The following is an 18300-nucleotide window of genomic DNA, read 5'->3' on the forward strand; positions in this document are numbered from 1 at the left end:
TCAAACGTGTGGCCAAATATCCGCGATAGAAGAAATGAGTTGTTGTCCTACTCTTTCGCACTTCTTTTCGAATCTGCCTTTGTTCAGACCTCGTCGGGTCTCTTCCTGCGCAAAGAATGCTCCCTATATTCGAGCATTAGTAAAACCTGGCAATTGTCCAAATCTGGCGATCGTGGTGTTATCTGAAAAGGCACGCCATCCTCTTTCAAGTGATGTAAGTTTCATCTCCATGTTTGCTGTGGTTGAGGAAATATCCGCGAAAGAAGGCATGAGTTGTTGTCCCACCGCTTCGTATTTCTGTGGATTCTGCCTTTTTTACAAGTATAGAAAATCCAAAAATTGCCCAAATCAGGTAATCGTGGTGTCATCTTTAAGGGCACACCCTCCTCTATCCATTGATGTAAGTTCCATCTTCATATTTGCTTTGTTAAGGAAATATCTGCAAAACAGAGCATGTTGTCCCACTGCTTTGTATTTTTGTGAGATTCTGCAATTTGTATACCTCACTACTCCTCCGGCGCAAAAATAGCGCCCTCTAAGAGTCCGAAAATATTTGTGGTGTCATCTGAATGGGCATACACGTCTTTATCTATTGGTGTACGTTTTATCTCCATGTTTGTTGTAGTTAAGGAAATATTCGCGAAAGCAGAAATTGGCTGTTGTCCCACTGCTTGTATTTCTGTGTGATTCTGCCATTGTTTATGCCCGACAGGCCTTTCCCCCGCACAGGTGGTTACCTATATTCAAACATAAAAAGTCTGAAAATTGTTGAAATCTAAAAAACCAAAGTCGTCGGGAGCACTCGTAACACCAAAATCGTTATCGGTAGTTTTGTTTGCCGCCTTTTATCCGCGCATTATTTTTTTTTTACTGTGAGCATTCTCGATCGCAATGGAACTGAACTCCCAAAAGACGATTTTTTTATAAACGCGAGAGAAGCCCCTCGTTAGTCATTATATGGGTAATAATGACCAATTCCCTGTTAAATAACCTTTTTTCATAAAAGCAAGGTGATTGATATTTAAGGAAGACAGTCTAATCCCTGGGCAGCAGATTCATAAAGCTGAATGTAGAATCGCAGCTGAGCTTTGAAAATAGTTATGTCTCGCTGAACAATTCTGTCAAAGTTTAATCAGCACTCTTTTGCTTTCAGTGAAGTGGACTTTATTCATTACAATAACTTGCAGTTAATAAATTGAAGTCAATCTTTATTCACATCATTCAGTTTTGAATTCAGCTTTTTATTTATTTGTACTAAAATGATTCACTCGTGCTATTCATCTGCTTCGCCCAAAGCGTTGGCCGTAATCGCGTGATAATAAGACTCAGCTTCCATGACCGGTATTTGGGGGTTCTCTGTCTGAGTTCAATCAGTAATCACTTCTCTTGTTTCATTATGCAAATATTCAAAAACCTAATAGAGACTAACAACTGAAGATCTTTGCTTTTCATGCCCATGCAATTGAACCCTTGATAACTATTCCTTGGCGCATTATCAAGCCAAACCCTTCGGACAAGGCCCAGGTGTGGGGAATTGTTTACATTCCTCACTTCTGAGAGCAAACGGCGACGCACAAAAGCCTCCTGGTATGTCGCAAGCACGTAGTGCGGACGAAGGTGTAATAATTGCTGCAGAGAACCACCCTGTCTGGCTTATTAAAGACATCAGACGTCCATTCAAACACTTCTCTGTTGAGTTTCAGCAGCCGTTACTCTCTGTTGTACTAAATATTATTCTTTTACACAGTAGACTTAGCTTGACGTCTTGATTAAGCTAATGTCCAACTATCAGTACGGAACACATCGGATCTCCGGATGAGTACTCGGCCTCAAACCTGATGGCTTCTTGTCTCCACGACAAGAAGAGCAGTGACGAGGGAACATGAGTGTAACTACTTTCAAGTAAATCCAGGTACTGGAGCATGCATTGATATTGACTGTGACAGTGATTTTGTTGGAGATTGCCGTACAAAATCAAGGTACGATGACGGGCAAACGGGCGTCAGCCACGCTTCCATGCATGCTATAGGTGCTACATTTGGGGCTTACCCTGGTGTTGGAACTCTTGCCTTGGAAGGAGTGGATCAATTTTGTATGCTTTTAACACTGTATTCATATTTGCTCAGAGTACATGCAGCAAACCGTGGTTCGATATGGGCTCTCTAAACCGCTAAAAATGTGTGTTCTCGGCTTTCTTTGATTGTACGTAAGCCAAAGACCGGGAGAGGCGTAGAGGAGGACGAAGCCTTGGGACTGGAACCAGAGACACATAACAACAGCGTTTGCAGACAACTAGATTAACTTTTTCCATGTATCTCTGAGGTCATCTTAATGCAGAAATCTGTAGGATAAACAGTGTGTACTTGCTATAAGCTGACGGCACAAGGTCCCAACGACTAATGTACGGATTTGTTGTATAGGCCAGGACGTCTCTGCAGTGAACTGTATGCGGTAAGTCTGAAAAAAATGAAACAGCAAATAATCTTGCTAGCTAGCGATTGTATGTAGTTAGTATGCTATTCACAGGTCGAAAAACTTTTTTTTTAAAAGTAAAGAAGTATATCTTTTCCTTTCTCAAAAAATGAAAATATAATTAATCCACCTATCAAAACACATATCTTAACACTTGACTCCAGGATGTAGGAAAATAAATATTTAAAAATTACATTGTGTTGAGCTTACGTGTTTGTAGAAAAGCCTCAGCCACTATCCAAATGTACAAAGGAAGTAAGTTGGAGATACTTGTGTTTTTAATATTTATGGAATGTTTCACAGAGCAGGTCCATTTTCATTATGTCTTTAAATGATATATTTTAAATCAATGAACATAACATTTAAATGATATTCGATTTTGGTTCGTAAGGCCAAGTATAATCGACTGTTCGTGACCAAAGGATGACTTTGAATGAAACCTGCTTTAAAGGAGTTTGAAGACTCCTGAAGTTTAAATGGAAAATTATAAGGAGACGGTCTAGTCACTAAAAGAAGAGAGTTATCAGGAATTTAAAAACTATTGCACTAGTATATTTACGGGAGACACATTTTTACTGAACACCAAATACAATTATACACCTTACGTTCAATATATAAACTAAGGATCTTAAATTTAACACGATGAATTTTGCAGTGTATTCTCTGTGTATACAAAGGAGTGTATCCGCGCTAACTGATTTGTTGAACTGAAAAATGAACGTTTAGTGAAATAACGACGTCATGATTTTTTCCAACATTCCAGAGCCTTCATTAAAAAATAAGAAAAACTAATGAAGGAATATTTTAGCAAAAATTATGATATGCTTATTTTAATGGCCGGTAAATATTAGCTTGACCTTAATTTGTATTTGCGTTAGGATATGCCAGTGGATACTGCGCAGAGCTAATTTACGCCTGTTGTTATCACAGCGCTATTTTTGCGCATGGTATCCGCGTGCATGTTTGGATGTCATTTACAAAGCAGTGGTAGTCTGTGTATGTTAATTAACATATAGGGTTTTGGCCACAATGATAAAGACTTTCAAGCGGAAATAACGGTGATGTATGTCAGTACATGTACATGCATCAACCTATACTACACGTGTTCAGTTGGACACCTCTCTCAGAACGATACAAATGCTGACAAACTGTAAAGCTGAAGTTCCAGCTAGAAGTTACTACTCCTAATCAGTCACCAGGCCTATCACGATATAGCTTTGGGTTCGAAAGGCATCTAAATTGCACGATGTACCCCATGATGTGGGTCTCCGTGGTGCTTGCAATGTCTTGCAGCATCCTAGCGTGTGAAATTACTGGCTATCCAGAAAATGTCGCAGCTGAAATAGGAGATAACGTGACTTTCAATTGTAACACTTCAGCACAGTGTGTTGATAATGAGTGTTCTGTCACCTGGGAGTTTAAGCGCGGAGGAGGTTTTGAACCCATTTCAACGTGTCGTGAGGTTTACGACCGGAGTTCAGACCGATATTTAATAAACTGGAAAAATGCGGAGAAAAATTGGGCTCTTAGTGTTACGAAAGTTGAAGAAAGTGATGTTGGGCAATACAGATGTAACGTTTACTCTATTGCGGAGCAAAGATCACAAAAATCCATTCCTGCGAACCTCTTCATAACATCCGCCACCAGCGTTGAAGTCTGTCCTCCTGTCCGAAGTTTCCTAAAGGACGGTGTAGAAACTACGTTTACTTGCAAAGTAAGGCCATTGAATGGTGCATCGCTGACGTACAAGTGGCGCGTAAATGGCACTAAAGTCCTGGAAAGGAGACCCGAATACCTCTTGGCAGACTCTGGAAAAAGACTGTCCTTGCGATTAAATATGACATTCAACAACACCATCTTGTCGTGCAAGGCTTTCGTGAGAAAAAAAAAGGCAATAAAAACGAGCGACAACTACTTGCTGATCGTCTCACGAACAAGTGAGTCCACATCTTTGACTGCTTTCGTACCTGATGGTAGAGAAGAGCCAACGACGATTTTTGATAAAGTTGCTGCTAATAATGTGGATTTTGAGCCCCCAGAACCAGAAGGTTCCTCCAAATTCCCCATCATTAAGGCTCCTGGGAGCAACAACCTGTCTTCGACAACCCTACGAACGCCACAAATTGGATTCAATGTAACGCTACAAACCCAGTTTATTCGACCATCCCTTGAGATTGAAGACAATCTCGACCAAGGTGACAATGCCGAACCTTCCCCTGACTTTGAGAACACTATTTCCATCACAGTCAGTGGAGCTGTTGCTGCCTCAGTCGTGATTGTTGTCATCGTGTTCCGCGTCTACTTCCTCAACAAAAAGGGTCGAACTAAAACAAATGAATCTCAAGATGCTGGAGCTAACGAAACAGGCATTGATGTAAAGGGGACAGATACAAAACTAAATCTTGAGGAGACGGCTCCACCCACAGATGGGCCCGTTTCAGAGGGTCCACTCATAAGCCATTCGGGCAAAGAAACAATCCATATCTTGAAGACATCGGCAACTGTCGATGTGGTGTACGCTGTGCCAGAGAAGCGCGTCTCCGCATCTGCAACACCAGGAAAGGTACAGATACAAGAAATGCAGAAATCAGTCAGAAATGTTGCGGCATTGAAACACCAAGGAGGTGACTCTCCAAACATCAAAATGTACAACATCCAGAACCTCAAATGCCCCAAACTGGTGATGGCTGCAAGGCCTGAGGTTGTCTCAAAAATCGCCGTGAACCGTAAGCAATCCAGCGACCCGCATCAACCGTCACAACGTCGGGAATGCAGCGGTCCACAAGACCCTTCGCCGTCAGCAGAAGACCAGCAACACCGCGACCGTAGCAAGGACGACCCACGGAAGAGGAACGTGGAGGGATTGATCTACGCTGACCTTGATTTGAAAGAACAAGGACAGACTGTCGTCATTAACGAGAGGGACGGGGAGGAGTCAGTTTACGCCGACATCGTCAAATAGAGCGTCTTTGGTAAACCAGGGAGCGAAAGCACTGCGGGACCACTGCGGACAGGTTCAACTATTTTGAAGTTAAGATGAATCCACGTGTATTGCAAATTACATCATGTAAACCATTGCTTTTAGTTTCGTCTCCCACTTATGCATGTATTATTGTTGGAATGAAACGTTTGCCTTAATATCAAAATTGGAGCGGCAATAGACGCATGTGGAGTCATCTTAAATAAACACATGAAATCTGAGCATGTTTCGATAAAAGAGTCCAGAAGAAATGTGCACTTCTCAATCACGAAGTACAAACGCAATAGGGGTTCATAAATATAATGTATTACAATTAACGACTGTAAACTGTCATGGTTTGAGAGAGGCAGCCTCCAATCCAAATTTGTATTTTGCTTATTGGTTTCATATTAGGATGAGTGTTGTAATCTCCAATTCAGTCGCTGACTAACGATGAAAGAGGACAGAAGCAGTAAATTGAATGCTTGTCATACAATTTATTGTCAAATTACCTAAGAATGTAGGAGAAAATGGCATTCCGCTTCCGCTGCAGTCATTGAAGCAGTACTCTGCCATCTTCGAAGTTATGTCAATGGGTCTCTTTAGAATTTCTCATTTTGTTTGACTCAAGTGATAACCTATGGATTGGCTCTAAGCCACATAATCGACAAAAAGTCTGTGTTTGCCAATGGTGCACCAGACATGGCAGTCTAATTACGAGGATTCTTATAATCCAATTAGAATAATTGCTAACTTTTATAATGCTGAAGTAACTGAATTGGACTACTGGTTTCACATTAAGCATAACAGAGTGAAGGGCGCTCAGAACAGAGGTGAAAAACTGAAAAAAAAATGAGTCATACATAATGAGGAAATGATTATTCTTTGCCTTCAAAAGTGCATGTAGTACCGTACGCCCATCTATCTCCTGTTTGTAATTGTGAAATCGGTGATTAGTCTCTGCAGCTGGGCCCCTATGGTACGATAGACGTAAAATACGTCGCATCACTGTTGAGGCCCCTTATAACATGTTGTTAGTACATGTACATGCATTTTAGGCCGAGAAGGATACCATTTAGCGCGGTGCTTAATTACTTTCGAGCTAAAGCCTATAATGAATTACATATCCAAAGTACCGTACCCTGTGATTTTTAGAGGCCACCTCTTTATCGTGTACAAACATTTGTGTATTTCTGCGCATTACCGGACCCGAGGCCGCACTGTCCAGTCCCGTTTGCTTTAAGGAGAGACACAAATATAATTTATTTTAGAAAAGCCTGGTCTCAGGGTCTACAACTTTGTTGACGAATTAAGCCAGCAAATTGGAGTAGTTTATTTCTAGGCACATTTTAATTATGCTGTGTTTCCGCTGGTCGAGAGAACCCATTAATCGAAAATACACCGTCGGGCTCTTTTCCTTTTGTCAGCCAGCCACGCTTTGTCAATGGTGGTCTAAAACGGAGTTCATTGTGTAAAGAATTCTTACCGGATCGAAGACCTGGATGCGCTATCAGACTTTCAGGAAGTGCGTTCAGGATACATTTTTTTTTAAATGTAATGTTTTCATTTTGTAGGAATTCCCTGTTTTGAATAAAGACAGGTCCTGAATGGTTAGCCGAACGTCGATTAAAATAAAACATGTTTTTATCGCTAGTCAATCGATCAGAGACGGCACGTAGACAGTTTGCCAAAGGTACTTACTCAGAAACAGAATTGTAAAATAATGCAGTTGACCCCATGTAATTATTGCTATCGAACTAAGGTACATCAAAATATCCAAAAGAGAAAATCTATCTTGAAGTTTTAAAATCATTATTTTGTTTCCATTCTTTTTTTCCCTTTTTGTTATAAATGGAGCCTTATTAAAGCTTTATGCTTTTACTCATAATCCAATGTAGCAAAACAAGTAACCCCTTTTGGGACAAGGTGCTTTGTTTTCTCGCCAAGTTGAGCAGGACTTTTGAATAAAATTATTGTGCTGGGAATTAGATATGATCGCAGGGTCTTCGTCTCGTGTAAACAAAAGTGTTTAAGTCAATAAATAAATGTATGAAAATAATAAAATGGTCTGCGATGACTTTGTAGTTATGAAAACATAGCGACCGTTTGTTTAAATTTGCTACAGTGTAAGCTATCCATGTCCGATATGAAAATGTCTGTGTTTTTTCAAAAAATAAATATGGCGGATCTTAGGTTGTGAATGTTTCTTCATACTTCTGATTATAGGACACGTGTGTTTTAAAAGAGGGCCTCTTGTAAATTATGACGTCAGGGAATTGCTACATCAAAGCAGCACAGCAAAATATTGCGTATGCCTATATAGTTTTTTGTTATTGGTTCAATGGAATAGTTATGAAGCACATCTGACGCGGTTCCTGTTAAGTTGAAAGCTCAGCTTTAAATTCCTGAACCGAAAGGGGGGGGGGTTCATACATAAGGATACCCTAATTGGCAAAAAGAAGGAGAGAGATGCTTCTCTCCTCGCCAGTGGTACCGCTCGCCCTGTGCGCACACCAGCGGCACGCGCAGAACTCTTGGGCTGTAGTAGCTTTTGTAATAGGATACGCCATGCGAGTAAAGAAATCGGCTTCTTTCACAGAGTTGTGAGGCGGGATCACAGTTATTCTAAATCACCGGCAGTGCGCAAACGAGACATCACAATTTACTTCAAGGTGTTAGGACTCTAATCTTGTATTCACCATTTAAGTTAAAAAGACTGAGGGCCTCCCTTCCATTCTTGCATGTTGTTTTCTTCAAATCCTTGACTGAACTCCGAACAACTAGGCCTTCAGTCATATCGTTCATGTCCTGTTCGACTGTTATCCCTGAGACTAGAAATGAGGAAGGAAGTCTGAATAAGATCTCGACCCAAGATTTACCACATGGTGGAAATGTTCCACACGATAACCGTGGAGGTATATAACAAGACTTGGTTTTAAGTCCTCAATACTAAGTACGGTGAAGTAAAGTGTGAGCTGGAACTTCCAGACACGGGACAGGCAAGTGTAGAAAGTCTTCAGTTAGGGAGCTTCTGCGTCAGCCATGTTCCTGTTGTGCAACATTCTCTTTGCCCTCTTCTGTGGGGAAAGTTCTGGAGGATTTACTAGGAAGGGCCTTGAGAATACGCTCGCCGTGGTTGGAGACAATGTGACATTAAGTTGCACAGTCGTTGAAACTTCAGGCGTATGTACTGATTCGAGCATCAACTTCCATTGGCAACGGGAAAGTAAAAATGCAAGGACTTTGAAGAAAATTTCAATTTGCACAACGATAATGAGAAAGTTTGCCCAACGATTTTCGGTATCGCAAAATGGCTATGAATGGGAGTTGAAGATACAAAATGTCACCAAAAAAGATGCTGGAAGTTACCGCTGTTCTGTGTTATTTAGGCCTACTCACGAATCCCAACCAAATCATGCAGAATCTGAGGTGAAAGTGTTAACAGTCGTTAATCCTGTTAATACAGCTGTCGAACCCTCTTATATTACAACAAAACGAGGCGGGAATGCTTCTTTTTACTGCCAGGCCCAAGGAAAACTTAAGAAGGGTGACAGGTATGATTGGTATATATATACACAAAAACGGAAATGATGTGGAAACGTCTAACGGCATCCCGAACTATTTCATTAGCTGATCATGGAAGGAACATTACCATTATAAATGTTGGACAGATGCAAAACGGCACTTACGCGTGTGAGTTATTCAGAGGCGTGGTTTCCCTAACAAGACATAGAATTACTTCCTTGCTGGTTGTAGATCTAAGAGTAGAGACCACAGATGCAGGAGCACCAGAGGAAGTTGCACAAGAGGGGGTGTCTCCTGGAAATGTGGAGCACCAATTACCGCCCCAATCACCTTCTACCGACAAGCTCCCAACCGACAACGCTCCGACCGGCGGCCCGCCAATCCTCGACCCTAATGTCAACATTCACACTGACAATGTCGACGGTGCATCGGTGGACGAGGCACACATCCCCTCCGAGAGACAGACTGAATCCAAAGCTTCACCCACGCAATCTATCCCAAAGAGAGTTGAACCCGACGGGGATATCACAGAAACAACCTCCGCATCCAGTAACTCAGTAGCAGTCACCGTAGCTGGAGTGCTCGCCGCCCTCGTCCTCATCCTTATTATTGCATTCCTCCTTTACTTTGTAATCTACAAGGGCCGAAATGAAACAAAGGCCAGGTCGAGTCGTAAATCTCACGTTGCTGGCACTGACGAAACAACTTCCAATGTGAATGGGTTAGTTGAAACGCAACTGGATCTTGAGGAGGCGGCTCCACCCACATATGAATCCATCCCTGAGGGTACGCGACCAAGTCATTCCAGCAAGGAAACTTCAGCTGAGGTGTTGTATGCCGAACCGGACACGCGCGTCGCCACATCTGCAAATCCAGAAACGGTTAAGACAAAGGAAACACACACATCAGTCCGAGATGCTCATGAGACGATGAAATACCAAGAAGCTGACTCTCCAAGCACTCTATTAGGAAACATCCAGAAGCCTAAAGGCCTTAAAGCGGTGATTGCTACGAAGCCTGGGGTTGTCTCAGGAGTTGCTGAGAACCGTCAGCAATCCAGTGTTAAACCGCCTGAGGTCAAGCCGTATCAACCGTCAAGACAACGGGCAGGTAACGGGCCACAAGACCCTTCGCCGTCAACAGAAGACCAGCAACACCGCGACCGTAGCAAGGACGACCCACGGAAGAGGAACGTGGAGGGATTGATCTACGCTGACCTTGATTTGAAAGAACAAGGACAGACTGTCGTCATTAACGAGAGGGACGGGGAGGAGTCAGTTTACGCTGACATCGCCAAATAGAGCGTCTTTGGTAAGCCACAGAAGAGCAAAAGCACAGCAGGCCGACTGCACTTCAATCTAGTGAAAGTTTAGTCGAATCGTGGAGGAATATACCTCCATGGTTACATCCGAATGTGCATGGCAATTTCTGTATGGCTCCATGCAAACCACTGCTTTAAGTTTCATTTCCCAATTAATGCATAACTTATGTTTTGAATAAGAATACAGAAGTCTTCCCTTTATACAGAAATCAAAGCAACTACAGCTTCGCCTGTAATCATTTTAAATATACAATTTAGTCTGAACATGTTTCTTGGCAGATACAAGTTTGCACTTTGGTGTCGTCTTTCACAATACAGCCTAACAGACTATAACGAACAAAATCAATGATTTCATACATTTTTGTTCTCTGTGTTTTCAACTTTTTGTGTTACGAAATTCTTGTTATAGCAAGGTAATTTGTGTGGTCTTAGTAACTTTATCATAAGAGTTGGCTGTATTTTGAACTATAATGAGACAGACAGCACAGCACACACTGTGCTGCCTTATTTAACAAATTAATATAGAGTCCAGAAAATAATCAGGAATTGGCTCTCTCAGCTTTCAATTCTTTGATCCCTTTGAGATATATTTCTTCTTTCGTAAGGGATTAGTGCTTCTTAATTGTAAAACCTTACAAGTGTATACTACACAGTCTCGAAGCAAAAAATAACTCAATGTTGCAATTAACGACTGCTCACTTGTCATGGTTTAACTGGAGGCGCCAAATCCAAACTGTAATTTTGCTTTACAATGACGTATTGGACTAGGGGTTGTAGCCTCCAGTTCAGCCTTAGACTAACTATAAAGAGGGACAGACGCAGTCAATGGAATGCCCAAGTTTTTAATTAATTGTCCAATTGCCTGTATAAAACGTAGGAGACAAACTCATAAATGTTAATCTTTTTTGGGCCATACTCCACAATCACCAGTTGTAACCTGCCTCTGCTGCAGTCAGACAATACACAACGACATCTCAATATAGGTCTGTACGAATTTTGCATTATTTGGACACAAGTGACAACGCATGCATTGTCTCTAAGTTAAATAAACGACCCAAATAACGTCTGCTATTACCAGACAGGACAGGCTAATTTGTAATCAAGAGGGTTCTTTTTCTCTATTGACATTTAATGCGGAAGTTAAATGTCAATTTTTATTTTTTGGCATAACAGAGGGAAGGAAGTTCAGAACAGCAATTAAAAACTGCACCAAGAGAAAAGATATAAACACAAAGAAATATGCATATACATGTGTTACTTTTAGTGTTGCCCTGCAGCTGTGCAAGACGTGTATGATACGCCTTCCAAATCAGTTTTTACTTTACGATGGGTCTCCACACAGTCACTTAATTGTTAATGTGTTTTTTTTTAACTCGATTATAAATCCATATAAACAGTTCGCTGAGGGCCTTAAGCCATTGGATTCAGTTTTACATTTATATTGTTCTGCAACCGATTGTCGTCAGAAATATTACGATGTTTGTGCTGGGGTTTGTACTCCTTCTTGCATCGCTGTGTGCGGGAAGAAGTGGAAGTCTCTTCTCGAGACAGCCACGGGATACTTTGGCTGTTAAAGGAGACAACGTGACACTGAACTGTAAACTGAATATCCAGGCATGTTTTGCTACGGCACAAAACCGAAGATATATGACGCACTGGCAGTACTTTTATCCTGGAGAGCCGGAGAGATACCGTAAATCCATATCTACTTGTAATACAGTTACTGCTGATAAGAAGAAATACTCTGTTTCACCCACCCATTTCAAGTGGCCTCTGTTTATACAAAATGTCCAACCAAGCGACGGTGGGGACTACAAGTGCTCGGTCTTTTCCTACCGTGATCAAAGACATTACTTGTCTAGACCTGCCAGGCTCACTGTGATATTACCGATAAAAACGGCTGTCAAACCGCTTCAAATTACTGCGACGGTGGGGGAGTCGGCGTCTTTTCACTGTCACGCCTATCGACAACACAGCCACCCAGTTCGGCAAAATTGGTACTTCAACGGAACATCGAAAGACGAGCTTGGTATACCAAGCAGTAGATTTCAGTTAACTGGAAATGGACTTAACATTACAATTTTAGGGTTGGACCAAAAATTCAATAACACCCAAATAACATGCAGTGTGCTAAGTGGGAAAGTTGTATTGACGAAGGACAGGAAACAAGCCTTATTACTTGTCCAACCGAGGTCGGAACCCCCAGAAACAATGGTGGTTGAGCAGATCCATCCAAATCCTACCGGTCCGCAGCCGGAGTTTCAAGTGACCGCAGAATTGCCGACAAAACCTTTTACAACAAAGAAATTTAATATTAATCCTCCAGCCCGGCCAACAGTCCTTCAAGCAAGTGCCGAGAATAAGGACACTGATGAGGATTCCAAGCCCAGAAATGAACAATCTGATGGCATCCCGGCCTTGTTATTGGGAGGCATCTTCGCCGCTGTCGTCTTACTACTCGTCATTGTATTCCTCTTGTACTTCTTGCTCTTCAAAAGCAGAGGCAAGCCAGACACTGACCCGAACCGCCAGTCACCGGGAACTCCGCACAGCGAAACAGGCACCAAGAGCAACGACACGGCAGAGTCCCGGCTGGGTATCGGTGATGATTGCCCACAAGCAATCTCCCTCTGCACAGTGTCAGTTGAACTATCCACGCCACCGACTGTGACCGTGGCTGAGAACTCAAATCAGCAGTCAACCGCCGAGCAAGACCAAGGTGAGGTCGGTAAGACCTCAGTGAAAGACGCGGTTCAACTGACCTTTGATCTCATTGCAGCAGAGGCTGAGAAGAGTTACAAAATAGAGAAGAGCCCGGAGGCTTTGTACGCCATGCCTATAAAGAAGCAATCACTTAACACTAAGGCGCTGGATGCCTTACATGACTCTTCGCAAGGCGTTAGTGGGCAGAACACAGAAAAGACCAACGAATCGAAGAGGGAATCCCTAGACGGATCAAGTCAGAGTCTGGAGGATAGAATTCAAAACCGACCCAAGTCCAAGAAACCCATCATTGCTGTCAAGCCGTACTCGGGCAAGGGACGCATTGCTAGTGACCGGCAGTTCAGCGATGTCAAGCCACCCTGGGCTGTGTCCTATCACATGTCGAAAGGACGGGCGAGGGCTAGCTCTGTCGACACTCCTAAGTCACCAGGTGACGTCGAAGATGGGGCAAAGAACAATGACCCAAGGCAGAGGAACGTGGAAAATCTGGTCTACGCCGATTTGGATCTGCGAGGAATTGCTGGAAAAGAGGCGGTGGGACCGAGCATCATCCGTACCGAGGAAGAGACTCTTTACGCCGATATCGTCAACAAAGACATCCTGAACAAGTTGAGGTAGAGGGTTTAACGCCACGTACCCCAAAAAAATCTTCAGAAAAATTTCTCTCTGGCAACAGCAATCATCATTTGAGTTTGATGGATGTTATTGAGAAAACATTCACAATAACGCAGCAACTTAACTGCCAAATTTTGGCGGTAAAAAAATTCTCGATATTCGTAATGAAGAGTGTTTGCTACATATACCGGGGGTTTGTTCGTTCTAACATTTATGACATTAATCCTCTCTTCACAAAATCATTTACCTGCGCAGAACGCTTTAGAGGGAAGGTTGGTGCAGTTTTAGTGTCATGTAAAAATGTATCTAATTACTGGACTTTCTTTGCAATTTGAATGTGATTACATTCAGTGCGCAAAATTCTTTTAACACCAGACTCAAATTGGACAAATATTTCTTTTTCGAGCGTAGCTGTTTAATTTGGCGGTAAAATGGGAATAAATTATTAGTTGTGTGCACTATTATCATCCGGTTGCGATTTTTGCTTGTATAAGTATTGTAAGTCTGACCCTAGTACGCATGCCTTGCGTTTACCATGCACTTTATACTTCATTAGGGCAGGAAGAGTGAAGTTAGGAAACATTCTTTTGTTTTGTACGTGTGGTGTTTGTAACTTGATCAGTTTCTTGACGAAATGGTAACATGGAAAGTATTTTCAAATTCAATTGGAATTGTTCAAAATCACATATAAAAGAGAAGTAATGCGAAGTCCACGTTTATCCTCAAAAGCGACCTCTTGTATGTGAGTATGGTGGCCACAGCGTTGGTAGACAGTTCTCATAATTGAAATGACAATAAATATACATGTACATGCATTTTCTCAGCCTATACGTTGACTCCATCAGTGCGCAGTGAAAAGGTTACATGAACCACTTATTTTGCTTGAATCATAAACGAACCATTAGACAGGAACTTCAGTTTTGCACGGTACAAATTTAAATTTTTAACGTACAATATCGCCATTAAGCCCAGTTATTTAAGTTTCTGTTGTAATTAATGTGATCAATACTTTGAAAGGAGGAATAAGTGAATTTCCTGGTTTTTTCTGTTAATGGTGTGCATGTAGTTGTACACACAGAAAATTTCTGTTGAAGAATTCCTCATCAACCAAAAATGGCTATTGGAAGCTGAGGAATTCAAGGTCGTTGTTTTCATTTAACCCAGTGTCATGTGCCTAAATTAAGGAAATTAAGGAATTCAACGTTTGTGTCTTACATGAATGTAAAGCTTTTGTTATTTAACAATAAGTTTAATTTGGCAAGATAATGTACATCAAGCGCAGCGCTTGATGTTGGTGGTAGGCAGACGTAGGTAGACAAATTGGAAGTAAGCTTCCATTTATCAGCCCGTTGAAAGAACGCTGTCACTCTGAAAAATTATTGCAGTATTTTTAGTAATCGCTGTAGCTTTTAAACTCCTTAATAGCATAGACAGGATTTGAAAACTGTGAAGTAAGATACAGGTCTGCTCAACGCTGTAAATGCATCAATTGGAAAGGGAGGACTTGATTCTAGAAAGCTTGTGTGTGCTCAAGAGGAGCTATAAAAGTGACTCACAAGGCAGTAAAACATTACGAAACTAATAGGAAATAAAGTCATTATATTTCAAGGACCATTACGGAACAGGAATTGATGAATTTATTGGAACAAATATCTGGGGCTCAGGATGTTCGAGTGTTGCAGAAAGGAAGTCATTGAAATTAACCCTGCATTTCAATAGGAAGGAAAGACAGGTGAGACATGTTCTACAGAGAGTTGCTTTGGCAACTTTTACTGAGTAAGATTGCGTGGCAGGAATTTTTTTTATGAAGTGGTAATTTTTATATTTCTGATAAGGTTTGCAAAACCGGGCTGAACGGAGCAGAACTAAGCATTGTAATACAGAGAAAACGCGATGGGTATTTTAATAAGCCTTTACAGTTTTGTTTTTTGATTTTGATTGTACTGATGTTGAAACTCTTTTGAAAAAGTTTACATTGAAAATTTCCGACTTTCAATTTGCATGTTTACACAGTGATTTCTTGTAGCTTTTTCTAGCTACAGAGACATTAACATGTAATATTGCTTTTTAATTGACTCTATGTTAGTGACTGTAGAAAGTTTTGATTTTAATACACAGAGGTGTGTCGTTGTGGGTGCTGCTTATGTTAGTATAAGGGGAAAAGACATGTATGTCTTCTGAATGGCGGTTGAATCTAACATAGTTGTCATGAGATCGTTTCCATACACCAACGCACACACTTGAACATAAGGGACGTGGAATAGACTTCTGTGTTGTTTCTTTCAGATTGTTTTATGCGCTAGGCCAAGTGAATTATTGTGGGGCCATTGTGGTACTAAACATTTTGACACGCCTTCTAATATTGACAGTGGTTGTGGATTTGTGGATTAGTGGATTGCAAAGGATGTTTGTTGGAAAATCTCCACCAAAGGTCTCTGAAAACACTCGCGAAACAGAAATGATGAGGATTTCTTGCTGGCCATAGACAGTAAGAAGCAAAAAATTTTGTGCCTTTTTTTTACTAAAGCTGGCGTATTAGTTATAATTATGTAATTAGCACTGATTGGTGAGCTCTAGTGTAGCATTGTTTGCCCTATTGGCAGAGCTGTCCAACGCATGTATATGAATTGACAGGAAAATTTCGTAATTTACTAATATATTTTATGACAATTTTGCGCATAGTAGCATTCTCCGTATTACATTTGGTGGTTTTAGACATTTGAAAATTTGAACAGTTTTATTCTCAAGAAATTCTAATGTAAGAGATCCATTGTGTGTTACTTATACTTACGCAGTTTTCGTATACTAATGACGCATGGGCGGAGATTTCTTGTCACGTTTGGGGGATGATTTCTGAATGGTCGTCCTTGTGCGGAACGTGACCAAACACAGGGTCCAAGGTCACACTCCAATAAGAAGGCTACGGGTGCGAATAACGTCAGTGACTTGAAAGGTCACGGTGGGGGTGATTATAATCCCCCAGTTCAAAAGGGGGAGGATGTGTATCCCCTTCCCAACCCCGGGATCTCCGCCCATGTAATGACAGAATTCCCATGGAATTCCTTCAGGTGTTTATTTTTACTGCTGTTCTTTTGTGTGATACCCAGAGTTCAAAGCTTTGCCAACCTATTTGGATAATGTAACATTTAAGATCTCGTAATTGTGAACAAATAATACATACTTTAAAGGCATTTTTGATGGGAAGGTTTCCATTTCAACCTGGTCTTGCAACGAAGTATCGTGACGTATGTAAATACCGCGGATATGTTTTTTTCCCCGAGATTTCTAGAATAGAGCTAGCAATTGCATTGCCTACATTGCTGTTTAGTCAGCAAAGGTATTGCATAGTTTGTTTGATGCTGTTATTCTGTACATAAAGCGGTATCCAAAATGAACAATTCGTATATCAGGTACACTCGGCCTGACGAAGCAATGCGGTTGTGGCAAGAATGGCGGTTTTGAATGCGCGTTGTAAATCTCAAGACCTTTAGAGGAGGGTGTGGCTGAGACTTTTTGCAAATACGTTCTGTTTAGACACTTTATTCCTTCAAGGAGGGTGGCACAATCTGGGAGAATTATAAATCGTAGAAAATAGGAGTAAACTGCTATAAACGTCACACATACATTGTGGACTCAATGGTATTGTAAGGGGAAGTAATGCTTCCCCCTGTCACAAATTGTGCCTGGCTGGAACCCTGAAAAGCAGGACTACAGTATGGTGTAACTCTAAAACCTCTGGGACTAGGACTTTTAGTCTTAGATAAAGTTGGAGATATACGATACAATTTTTGGGCACCGTGCGTGCCGCCCATTTTGCTGGGCAAGTGTTGCACCGACTGCCTAATAATATACGCATACCTTCAGTTTGGATAATGAAAATATTGCGAGTGATTTTAGATTAGACTAATTAACCTAAGATTGTTACAAAAAGCGTAGTTGTACTTCGTGCCTTTGTTGTCACAGTGCGTTTTCCGTGCCAAGTTTGCGCGACATTTCTGCTGATGTCTCACTGCTATGCAAAATGACGCCCTCTTTGTTCCGGGGAGTGGATTATATGTATGACGAACCTCGTGCAGATTCTTTGTCCTGGTTGGCTGAAACATGACATCGTGGGGCCTACTTAGGCTTAGCATGAAAATTGTGTCAAAACAAAACATCTCGCTCTGGAAAGGAAGAGGAAGGATGATGAGAATTTTCCACTGGACTCGTGCACGCACAGTGTATTCAAAGGCCACACATTTTAGCATAACATGGTCACGTGTGCTCATTGCATCCTGCACCAAACGCTCTAAAAACTTGCGAGAACATGCGATGATTTCCCACCGAAGGACTGTCTTGGGTGCACTGTCCCAATTCAAGGCAAATTCTCCGCTGGGCCAAGGCGCTTAAAAACTACCCCTGTCGTGTTTCTTTTGAAAAGAGGAGTTTGCTTGGCCCAAAAATTGTGGGATTGTGTAAGCATGGCCCAGTATCAACTTTCTAGATTCAGGGGCTCACATCCTAGGACAAAGCAGACAAAAAATGCTATATAAAAAAATTGTCCGAACGGTCTGAGAAAGTGGAGGGATGTCATTTGAAAAATGGCTGCTGTCAGACTTTGGAACGTTAACTTGTTTTTTTTTGGGGGGGTGAGTTTTGTTCTTGATGGATATTTAAAAATTTACTGGCTTATCTTCTAAGATTT

At 41.5% G+C, this 18300-nt stretch overlaps 1 protein-coding gene across 3 annotated transcripts in view; it reads left to right on the plus strand.

The window, feature by feature from the left end:
- LOC110981469 (uncharacterized) overlaps positions 1-18300 on the plus strand; it is a 50054-nt gene that overhangs the window by 10958 nt on the left and 20796 nt on the right. The window contains exons 1-2 of one of the 3 annotated variants that reach the window (XM_087146182.1): positions 1302-1912; positions 2212-2451. The gene's annotated coding sequence lies outside the window, so the exon portion shown is untranslated. Of the gene's footprint in view, positions 1-1301; positions 2452-18300 lie in introns of those variants that run through there. The other 2 variants (XM_087146181.1, XM_087146180.1) reach the window with 2 other exon arrangements.

This window comes from Acanthaster planci, linkage group LG15 (assembly GCF_054643075.1).
Source record: "Acanthaster planci isolate LZ-2023a linkage group LG15, COTS_SCS, whole genome shotgun sequence".
In the NCBI taxonomy this organism is placed as follows: domain Eukaryota; kingdom Metazoa; phylum Echinodermata; class Asteroidea; order Valvatida; family Acanthasteridae; genus Acanthaster; species Acanthaster planci.